Source organism: Limulus polyphemus, unplaced genomic scaffold (assembly GCF_000517525.1).
Source record: "Limulus polyphemus unplaced genomic scaffold, Limulus_polyphemus-2.1.2 Scaffold2662, whole genome shotgun sequence".
Lineage (NCBI taxonomy): Eukaryota > Metazoa > Arthropoda > Merostomata > Xiphosura > Limulidae > Limulus > Limulus polyphemus.
In genome coordinates, this window is record NW_013668272.1 from 60,060 (window position 1) to 71,594 (window position 11,535).

Genomic DNA, 11,535 nt, shown 5'->3' on the forward strand with positions numbered 1-11,535 from the left:
TGGGTTGGACAAGTTTTGATTTCTTCCAAAGTATCATGTGCCCCTTTTTTTTAGCTTTCCTAATATATATAGACGCAGAATTTTAAACTAACAACCTAACAGTATCATTTTTGTCTATTAATTTAATTATTTGACCAATTAGGCATAACAAAAATCGTTATTTTTATTAATGTAATTGCTTTTAGAACTTCGTAACTCCGCGCCATCGCTCCAAATGTCCTGTATTTATAAAAAGTCTTTCTTTTCAAAACTATCAAACAACATCATAGCTGAATTTTACAGATTCACGTGTTTTTACATAACTTTTTTACATACATTATGTAATAGAATTCTCAAATGATAAATGTTTATTTTTTCTTTTTGTTCGGAAGGATTTCACATAATAATAAATAGAAATTAATAGGGCTAAGTCTGATAGAAATGTTCATGGTGATATTAAAATACAACTACAAGTGATATATGTATATCTCGTGTTATACTACGGTGAAATGTGGTTTTAATATATAACTTTCACATTTCAAACATGTCTCAGCCACGATAAAATTTATTGAAGACAAACTTTTAACCAGATTTTTCAATGTCATCTTCATAGCATTACTAAGCGACCCTGATTTTAGTATTTCTTGGCAACAAAAATTATGTGAGCTATATTAAATTTCAGAAATTTCGGCGATCCTGGTGTCAACTCGTGTTAAAGAACAAGCTTTTTGTATATACAATTTTACGGTCTGCTACTATGGTGATATCGACCACTAATTAAATACTGGATATTACATTCTTCGGGATTGACGACCCATGTACAAAATTTGAACGAATTTTGATATATAGTTAAGTTTGAACAAGATGTTTGTCATGGACGACGGACAACATCAGTTTCTCATAAATGGTGTAAACGGAAGCCAATTTTATACATGTAAATGGGGGAAAAGCTATTAAGTATCAGATAGTGTAGGAATATTGTCCTGCTACTTCTCCTCTTATGAAATATAAATTGAAAATACATTTAACATATACATTTAAAAAAGCAGCACTAGAGGTATTCTGGTGTATTATGACCAATATTTATGTTGGTAGCTTTTTAACTGTATACCAGCCGCTTGGTGGCTGCTTGATCCATTAGCAAAGGACGACATATTCTTTTCCATCATTTAAATATTTCAGCTGGATTAAACTGTAAATTTTCATCCATTTGTGAATTTTATAGTTTATATGGAATGTGATAATTGTTTTAAACTTAAAATGTGTAATATATCCAATTCACATAATATATCTTTGAAATGTTATTCTTGTGATGAGCCATCAAAATGAAACTTTAGGTGTTATTGTAAATGAATTTTGTATTGGTGAAAAGTTATCAAAACGTTAATACAAATGTATTATGTTCCTACCAGTGATAAGTCGTCCCAGATTCCGTAAACATTTTTTCAGACACTAATTCTATAGTTTAAAATTTTCTGTTCCTATCGACCTCTAGTATACCAGGCTGGCTCTAATGCTTTGAAAATATGCTACTGCTCTATACTACAATAATTCAATACAGTTTTAGCTCTGTAATTGATGAATTACTTTCGTACGGCAGTATAGTTTTTAATCTTCAAACAATGCATATAGAAATAACAGCTTGTGTCATTTAAATACCTGTTTTGGATTCTATTTATTCATTCTCCGATTTGCATGAATGTATTTCTATCCAATAAACTCTTATGATATCGACAGCAAGGTCTGTGAGGACATAATTCAGAAATATAATAACCGCATCTTTTACAGTACGCAAGTTCTGATGATGATGATGAAGTCTCGACTCGTCATCATAACTTATATATACAGTACATAACAGAATTACCAAATGATAAATGGTCGGACATTTATCATTATGTGAAATCCCTCCGATCAAAATAAGAATCATTATTTGTGATTTGGTACTTCTATTATATATTGCATATAAGAAAACTTATCATGATGACCCGATATTATGGTCTAAGCGTTTTAATTATAAAAATCAGAACTTGCCCACTATAAAAGTTGCTGTATTTTTGGGTTAATTATTCAGTTCAGTAGGTTTCTCACTAAACATTACATTGTAGGGATATTCTTCAGGTAACCTGTAGATAACTTTTGTTACCCCAGTATACCGAACATCGAAATAAAAGTGTTTTGTTTGGAGAAACAATAAAAGAGTGAGTTCAAAATTGACCTTCATTGCGCCAATCAAATCTTAAATTTTGATAGTTTGTTTCACATTTATTTTTGAGGCTTCTATAACGAAACAAATTTTCTACACCACAAGAAAACTGTCAGTGGCGTATGTACGCGCTCTGAGAACTTTTCTGTTGCTAACTAACTACAAACCCAGCTTCATTATTTACTTGCTTATTAGGGCCTGTAGCATTTGTTTATCTTATTTTTTTCTACTCAACAAAATAAAATGTGAACACATTTCCTTTTCCCGCTATCATAACTTTGATTTTTGGAACAAAAAACTTAGCCCTCTTAGCAATACTAAGTGGATTACTGTAAGTAAATGCTCTGTGTATTTCTGCGTTCCCTACGTAGAAAACAGAGATTGATTCTTAGATATCAACTCCCTAAACTGTTACATAAGTGCTACACCCAAACGTAATTGAATTGTTTTTAAACAATCATATCAAACATTTTTTTTTCCATTCGAAAGATTACATAATTATTCTACTTTGTTCATGGATCATTTACTCGTATACGTGTAGTAGCTATAAAGCTACCTACATTGACAAAGCGAAACACCACTTAATTGTACGTATCCATGAACACATGAGAATTTTATATAGAATTGGTCACTGTTTATCACTTCCCTATATCTGTGTTATCCGCACTCAATGTCAACCTACTGGTCACAACATCTCGTCAATGGACTTTTAAAGTTTTAGCTACGAGTCACACAAATATGAAATATTTATAGGTTTTTATCATTTTATATTAAGACTTCTTGGACCTACGTTTTTTCGGACATCATGATTAAAGAGAGTTTACTTATTTAACAAAATCTCCTAAGTTAAATAATAACTTAATTTCTGTTGAGTTAAGCTTATTTTAATTCACTCTCACTATCTGTATAGGTAAATTTACTTGTATATTACCTCCGCCTCTGAAGGTGGATAGAGGTTATGTTTCCACCCCTGTGTGTTTCTTTGTCAGCAAGATTTCTCAAAAACGGCTGAATGGATTTGGACGAAAGTTGGTATATACATTTGGACTATGTCCCAGCTTAGAAGTGATTAGTTTTGGAAGATCAAGGTCACGACAAGATCATGAACATCAAACAAATCCATATCTGCCAACATGGAGACCGATTTTTCACACTATTTTTGCTCTATAATTTAGTCAAAAATGATCGAATTTTGATTAAACTTGGTGGATGTACGTAGAATATTATTCCTCGTTGTCTTGCTAAAAATGGTTCGGACATACGGACACAAGTTTTGTGAGCCGTATATGATCAACGCTGCGAGGCAGAGGTATGCGCCTTACTGAGTCCCCCTCTAGTTTTATTGTGGAGCTGTGTCCAAGTCCATGGCCCCCCAGTAGCTCAGCGGTAAGTCTGAAGGCTTATAACGCTATAAACCAAGTTTCGATACCCATGGTGGGTATAGCACAGATGGGCCTACTGCTTAGCTTTGCACTTAAGAACAACCAAACCAAAACCCACGTTCGTGATCTGCTTTTTACAGTATTTTTGAGTATTTATTTCGCTATATATGGGTTCAGCTTTACCTATAAACTACTACAGCCCCTCTACCCCTTTTATAATTTTGGAATCCCTAAAGTGTTAACTATATTGGTACATTGAAATATGAAGTTATAATCTATTTATGGCATTGCCTCACTTGAATTAGGATAATCTGGAATCACTTGACACCCATTTTAAATTAATACCTTGACACCTTTAACTTATGTTGAAATAAGCAAATATAGAATCTTGAAATACTTTCTCACTTTTGCTAAATTAATGTGATGTAAATTTAATTAACGCCAAGCATTTTATTTTATTGAAGAGAGTTTTAAGGTTAACATATTTTAAAACTATATTCGTTGTTATCAGTATCAAAGAATGTGTTAACTATAAGAACATGCTTCTATATTTATTGTATGCTTTTAGCGAGCTTCTAGATTAAGGATTCGCTCATGAAAAAAAACAACAAAAACTTACATACTTATGAATGATTGTACCAGTGATCGAAAAGTTGTACCTGTTTTAAAAATAAATCTTCTTTACTGTAAAAACTGTAACTTGTAATAAAATGGCATTACTTTTTTTTTGTAACTACCATTAAGTATGTTGTATTGCAAGTGCTATAAGATCAAATTATTTATTTATTTTACAGTATAAAAATTCACCTATAACTGACCTATAAGTTTTAATTGCGAATTACGGTATTTTAGTTTAAGTAAATGAAAAGTGATATATCGTTCTGTTACTTTCAGTATTCGATAAATGTCTCTAAATGAGGTCAAATTCTACCAAACAGGTGTAAAACATTGTCTGGCTTATTGTTTTTAGTTATGACTCCTGTTAAGACAGAGTTCTAAAAGACCGATCGAATAATATAGAAAAGTAACAAGAATTGTAATTTTAAAAAGGCTGTTCTCTTTCCAAATGTGACAGAAATGAAAAACAACATAATGAACATGGGTTCGTGATACTTGAGAAAAAGCACTTAGATACAAAAGTAAATAAATCTCAATTAAAGAAACCTCCATAACTCGAGCGGTTTTGGAAGATACAGACCTACCCTCATTAAGGTTACTGGGTTCCATCTTTCATTATATATCTACATAAAAGCTTTGGAAAGTCAAAATATAAACAGGGGAGATAGGCATATTAATCGTAAAAATAAAATGTTTTTCCTGTTGATTTAGTTGCATGTTGTACAACAACCTCCTGTTTGAAAGGGTTTATAACACAACGTGATAACTTGACATGTAGCAGTAGTAACTTTAATTATTTCTATAGTTTTTCTTCATCAAATATATATGTGTATGTGTGTGTTTTTAGTATTATTTAGTATTAGTTTTAGGTATTTTTAGCTCCCTCTGTTTTATTTTTAATATCACGAGTTAGACCACTGGTTATTGAACAACGTTGTAAAGATTCATTTCTCTATAGATTTGAGTTTGTGTTAAGAATTTGTGGTGTATCTTTAGTTTCGTTTGTTTCGAATTTTGCGCAAAGCTACACGAGGACTATCTGCGCTAGCCGTCCCTAATTTAGCAGTTTAAGACTAGAGGGAAGGTAGCTAGTCATCACCACCCACCGCCAACTCTTGGGCTACTCTTTTACCAACGAATAGTGGGATTCACCGTCACATTATAATGCCCCCACGGCTGAAAGGGCGATCATGTTTGGTGGGACGGAAATTCGAACCCGCGACCCTCAAATTCCGAGTCGAGTGCCCTAACCATCTGGTCAGTATCTTCAGACAATGTTCTATCTATATTTCTGAAAAACTAGCCACTTCCATAAGTTCCATAAGTTTACGTTTTTGCCTGTTTATATTACATACTTGGCATGATTTTATACCTGAAAGGATAAAGATGCACATTTTCGAAATTATGGATGCCAGTCATCTCCGTTTCAGTTTTATTTTGTCTGTTTCTCATACATCTATTCCTGCTTTAAGCAATGAAAATAAGATTCAAAGCCTCCCGTTTCCGTACAAACAAACCAGATTTCTCTTTGTTTGTTTTTAATATCCAGTGTGTCCCTGTATTTGTATTACTACAAATCATGCTGCATGTAACAGCGAACCGAATGGTTACCTTCCAATGATCGTCATGAACATGCTTTTCTTGTTGAAGTAGCACAGTTAATACCTTATTGTGTTAAATTATGCAAAAGTTCGTCAAACTCACTTTTATTTTCGAGTTAAGGTGTTGTTATTTTTTTACATTCTGTGTTAAACTTTAACATATACTAAATATTACAGTATATTACTGTTGTGTAGTATACTTGAATATTTTAATGTTTTTAATTAAAAAATCACAATGCTATATACTGAATGTGGAATAGGACTTAAACTTCGCTTCTTCTAACCATAGGTAGGGAGGGAATTATGGCTGAGAAAATCTTAAATCTGGAAGGAAAGTCGACTAGGACAGCGCAGCAAGACCGAGTTGATGTTTTTTAAAGGTTTATGTGCCAACACTTTATACATATTTGAAGAATACTGTGATATGGCGCTTACAATAATGATGAGACAGGAATGAGGTTCTCTACCGAAGGTAGTGTTTGATGAACTGTATTTAACCCTATTACACGAAATATGGAAAGGTTTCTCACCCAACTAGGTCAATATTGCACAAAAATTGTTTTTGTGAAAGATATTTCAGTAAGTTATGACTGGATATATTACTTATAAATAGTATTGTTCAAGTGAGGAACCAGCAAAAATAATTCCATGGTTTTATTTAGACCTGGAAATAACAGCATTCAACTACAGAACTGATGTATGTGTATTAATCAACAAAAACAGATTTGTTACCTATAAATTACAATGTGTAACAGAAGGTTAAATTCGTTTTTATGTATCAACTGTTCAGAATAATAAGCTACGTTTCCCGAGTTACCTGCTACAGTTTCTTACCCTAATGTGTATAACATTGCGCATCAGCCTCGATGTTTTACCGGCTAGCTAGTTATTCATGGTTATTTCATATGTGGTAAATCTTGCATGCAGTTTTTTTCGGGAGGTGGAGTCTATTACCATACCCACAACTGGCAATTTTAGTGGTTGTTCAAGCTTGGGACGTAAATAAAATTATTTTGTTTCCATTCAGGCGGGTTGGTTTGCACTCTGCGAACTGGAAAGCTTATAATATAGGCGGTGTATTCCCGTTGCTCTAGGCGTCCTACTTCCGTAGAGGTCTTCATGATATCTGTACCTCCTGCTAGCTGGCTGACGGAATATGATAGAATATATATGTTCTATTTTTGTATTATGTTTCAGCAAACAATAGATAGTTAGAATAACTAGAGTAGTATTATACGTAGCAAGTTAACTAAAGTAGCACTAAATGTAGCTGGTCAAACAGAGTATAACTAAATGTATCTGGTTAACCAGAGTAGCACTAAATGTAGCTGGTCAACCAGAGTAGCACTAAATGTAGCTGGTTAACTAGAATAGCACTCAATGTAGCTGGTCAACCAGAGTAGCACTAAATGTAGCTGGTCAACCAGAGTAGTATTACATGTAGCTAGTAATTTAGAGTAGCACCAAATGTGACCGATTAACCAGAGCAGTACTAAGTGTTGCTGGTTAACTAAAGTAGTACTAAATGTAGCTGGTTAACTAAAATAGCACTAAATGTACTGGTTAACCAGAGCAGTACTAAGTGTTGCTGGTTAACTAGAATAGCACTAAATGTTTCTGATTACCTAGAGTAGCACTAAATGTATCTGGTTAACCAGAGTAGCACTAAATGTAGCTGGTCAACCAGAGTAGCACTAAATGTAGCTGGTTAACTAGAATAGCACTAAATGTAGCTGGTCAACCAGAGTAGCACTAAATGTAGCTGGTCAACCAGAGTAGCACTAAATGTAGCTGATTAGCTAGAGAAGCACCAAATGTGGCTTGGTTAACTAGATTAGCGCCATATGTGGCTGGTTAGCCAGTAGTTTAGTTGGTGCAAGAACTGCTCTGAAATTATACAGTATTTTTCTTCTTGTTGGATTAATCTAGTCTTAACATAGAATAATTCACATATTGCACGTGTGTTAAAGTTCTAAATCAGGATGTAGTCACAGAATATTGTCAAATTAGTTTTAATAAATGTTTCATTTTGCGTGTAATCACCCTTTTTTATATACTTTAACACATAAAAACAAGCGCGTATAGAAAAGAACACTTGTCCATCTAGTCTTAATTTTTGAAAGCGGTAGTAGTCTCAAAAACAGTGTTCACATTTTGATGACAGTCGCGTCCATTTCAATTTCGAAAAACAGTGTTCCACCGACAGCTCATTTTACACACTTTTCTAAAACCTCATTTAAATGTAGAGTAGCCACACTTCCATGGTGAAATTTTAGTTGACGTTTATATATTTAATTAGTAAAATCTCTCCAAGACTTTTTAACGATGACACAAGTGATCCGATTAGTTTTTTTAAACCTTATGTTCAGGCTTTCAACGTTTATTTCACTGTCGTATAGAAAAACGCGGCATTTCACACGTAAATGTTTATATATGTATTCTGACTAACAAATGAAATACCGTTACTGAGTTAAAATTAAACAAACATTGATTTCACACACTTTCACGTACACTATTTGTGTGCGTCTTGCATATTTATAAAGTTTATTGTTGATTTTCACATACCGTATCTTTATGATTTTTTCTAAGAGTTTTTTTTTTGTTTGAAGTTAAGCACAAAGCTACACAATGGACTATCTGTGCTCTGCCCACCACATACCGCTGTGCCACTGGGGGGGGGGGGCATTCTAATAGTTAAATTGTTCTATTGGCAGCACGCTAATAGGATTACTCATTATTTATCTTGAGATTTTAACGATTGAAATGTATTATAAAATAGAAAATATTTGTCTTCCTAAAATTTTTAATAAGCTAAAAAATGTCCAAAACTAACAAATTACGTTTTAATAGAACAACATAAGTGTATTAAATAATATACTGCTTTTTAAGTAAGAAAAAGCAATTATGAAAATGAGAACAGGACAATATGTAAAGTGTGCAGCATAATATATACTTAACAGCAAGCAACAGAAGAAGCTTAGCATTAACTAATATTAACTTCGAAACAATATTTACAAATATCTCGAACTATACCAAATATAAACAAAAGACACGAAATATTCAGTAACCTATAGCTTAGCTTAAGTAACAAATTAGAACATTTATTGTGTGTGTTTGATTTTCAAATCGAACTAAATCAAGTGTGGCCAAGTAGTTAGCGCGCCGGACTCTGAATCTGAAGATCCATGGTTTGTGTTTCTGTTTCGTTGCCGTAAAAACACGCACTGCATTTCGGAGCAGTGAGCGTATTATCAGAGTGATAATCAAATCCCACAATACCATTAGAGTAGCCCAAGAGTTGTCGGTGGGTGCGGTTGAATAACTGTTTTCTTTCTAGTCTGTCAATTCAAAATTAGAGACTGCAGATAGCCGTTTTGTAGCTTTGCTCGAATGTTCGAAACAAACCAATCAAAAGTGCTTCACAAAGAAACAAATAGATAAATGAAGCAACTACACTAATAATAATTAATAAGCGAAATCTTGTCATAAATGAATGGATTTCTTTAAAAACGATTGGAATATCTAGTTTTTATTAATCGTTCTCTCTGAAGTGATGTCTGTTGTTAACTAAGCCTTTTGTCTATGCATTTGTATTTATGCGTGAGATAGATTCTACATTAAATGAAACTGAGTTCTGATGAACAAAAAACCAACAAAATTGAATACATCAAGTAAGATGTCTGTGGTACCATAGGAAGAATACTTAAATTTATTGGGACCAAAACCACTTTTATATTAGGGCACACACACACATAAAAAAAATTCAACTACAAGCCTGTTTTTGAGCAAATAGAACATTAGCTTTGGTTTTTATTCTTCATATAGGGTGGTTACCAAAATATTGAGTCACAAAAAAATGCCAAATATAAATCACGTATACAGTTGTTTGGTCTCGTGAAGATAATTTGAATTTAGATTTGAGTTGTGTAATTATGCATTTTCCAAGCAGTCTGAGAGTGAATGCTATTAAAATAACATTACGCACAAATCGCGTAGTCTTGAAAGCTTGCAATCTAATTTCTGGAGCTAGAAACTTAACATGTCGAATGGTATAGGATATAGAAGAAGTAAAGCAAAATGAAGCTGTATCATCAATCGGATCTTCACGATAAATAATATATTTAAGAAATGTCTGTATTGATTTTAAAAATAAAACCAAAACATTATATTGTAACGTGTGTTGCGTCTGAACACCAAACTGAAATGTTTTAGTTCAGAATGAAGTAATCGTTTATGTTCATTTTAGTTTTGTTTTCGAAATCCTTTCAATTTTTCTACATTCTAATTGGATTTGAAACTGCAACTTCACTGATGTATTCCCTTCCCTTTGTAGTATTTAAACTATTTTTGACGAATAGGTACAATTTTAAAAGAGTATAGATAATTTCATTATAATGACAAACGAATATACGTACAAAAACTTGTGTACGTGCATGAATGAAAATCAAATGAATAAACACTAGAAAATTAAATACATTTACAGTAAAAGAAATCAACTTCTTCATGCAAGATAATGCTCACAGATAGAGAAATAATTAACATCGAAAATAGAAATCTAAAACTATGCATTTTTATCGCCTGTATGTGCAGATCAATTAGCGGCGGCCATAATCGCTGATAAGAGTACCAGAAGTACAGACTTATCGATAGTAAATAAATATTTAAATACCGTGCAACATTCAAATTCCCTGTTAGGTGTTAGTTTCCAATTTGTTGAAGCTTATTGATTCTGATGTCCACCAATGTGTAGGCCTAGTTGTACAGAAACATTCATTTGAAGCCAATCAAACTCATGAACATGGTCACAAAGCATCACCTGCGCGATGTAGTCTGTATTCTAGATAGACCGTAAGGGCCCAAAGGGTTGAAGAGGTGTTCATCGTGCATAATAAGGCGGTTTGTCCAATGTCCAGAAGTCCGAGAGCGCCCTCTACATTCATCAAACTGATGATGATAACTCACAGGCAAGCAAAACTATTTAAGTGCAGTGAAGGAAAAATTTTTGTTTTCATTCATTCAATATTTAAACTTACTTTGTGTCGGCGAATCCGTCATGGAGTCTACCGCGCGTCAGTGTGTGTGTGTGTGTTTGAAGTAAACAACTACCACACACCTAGTTGCCTGCCTCTATTCAAATTTGTGGAAGAAACTAATAACCCTATCCTGCCAGACAGGTCACGTGACTACCTTCCCCGCCGGACGGCTATAACACGCGAGGCCGTGCCGACATAACGTCATGAATAATAATAGTAAAGCAACTTTAAAATCCTGACAATGGTCAGGTACAGAATGTTTTGATGCTGTAGGGATGTTGCACTACGCCGAGTATTTTAGTGGCATTTGTTTAACCACGTATTCTTAAAATAAATCATCTTGATTATTATATTACTGTGTATGTGTTTCTGTTTAATATACTCCCATCGTGTCCATGCAAAAACTTTTATATAGCATACATGGAAGTTCATTAAAAATAAATCATTGTACACCTGTAGACAATGCTGACTGTAAGGGTTGGTTCATGAAATGCCATCTGGCAGGATAGGACATAGTACAAACCGGACAAACCAGCCTTGACTAGAGACGTTCAGACAGAAACGCGGCGTCAGAAAAACATGTATTTATATATTTGTATGTGTGTATGTGAATTAATTTAGTTCATAAAACAAGCAAAAAAAAAAAGAAATAAAACTGTAACACCACGATTCTTTACAGACGAAGAAAAAATGCCGACACAATAACAACGCATCATTAT

The 11,535-nt window shown here is 33.4% G+C and overlaps 1 protein-coding gene across 1 annotated transcript in view; it reads right to left on the minus strand.

Annotated features, from left to right (window-relative positions):
* Positions 1-10,836, minus strand: part of LOC106467563 (zinc finger protein rotund-like) — a 46,364-nt gene extending 35,528 nt beyond the window's left edge. Inside the window, exon 1 of the mRNA XM_022395763.1 lies at positions 10,817-10,836. The gene's annotated coding sequence lies outside the window, so the exon portion shown is untranslated. The remainder of the gene's footprint in view (positions 1-10,816) is intronic.
* Positions 10,837-11,535: the final 699 nt, after the last annotated feature.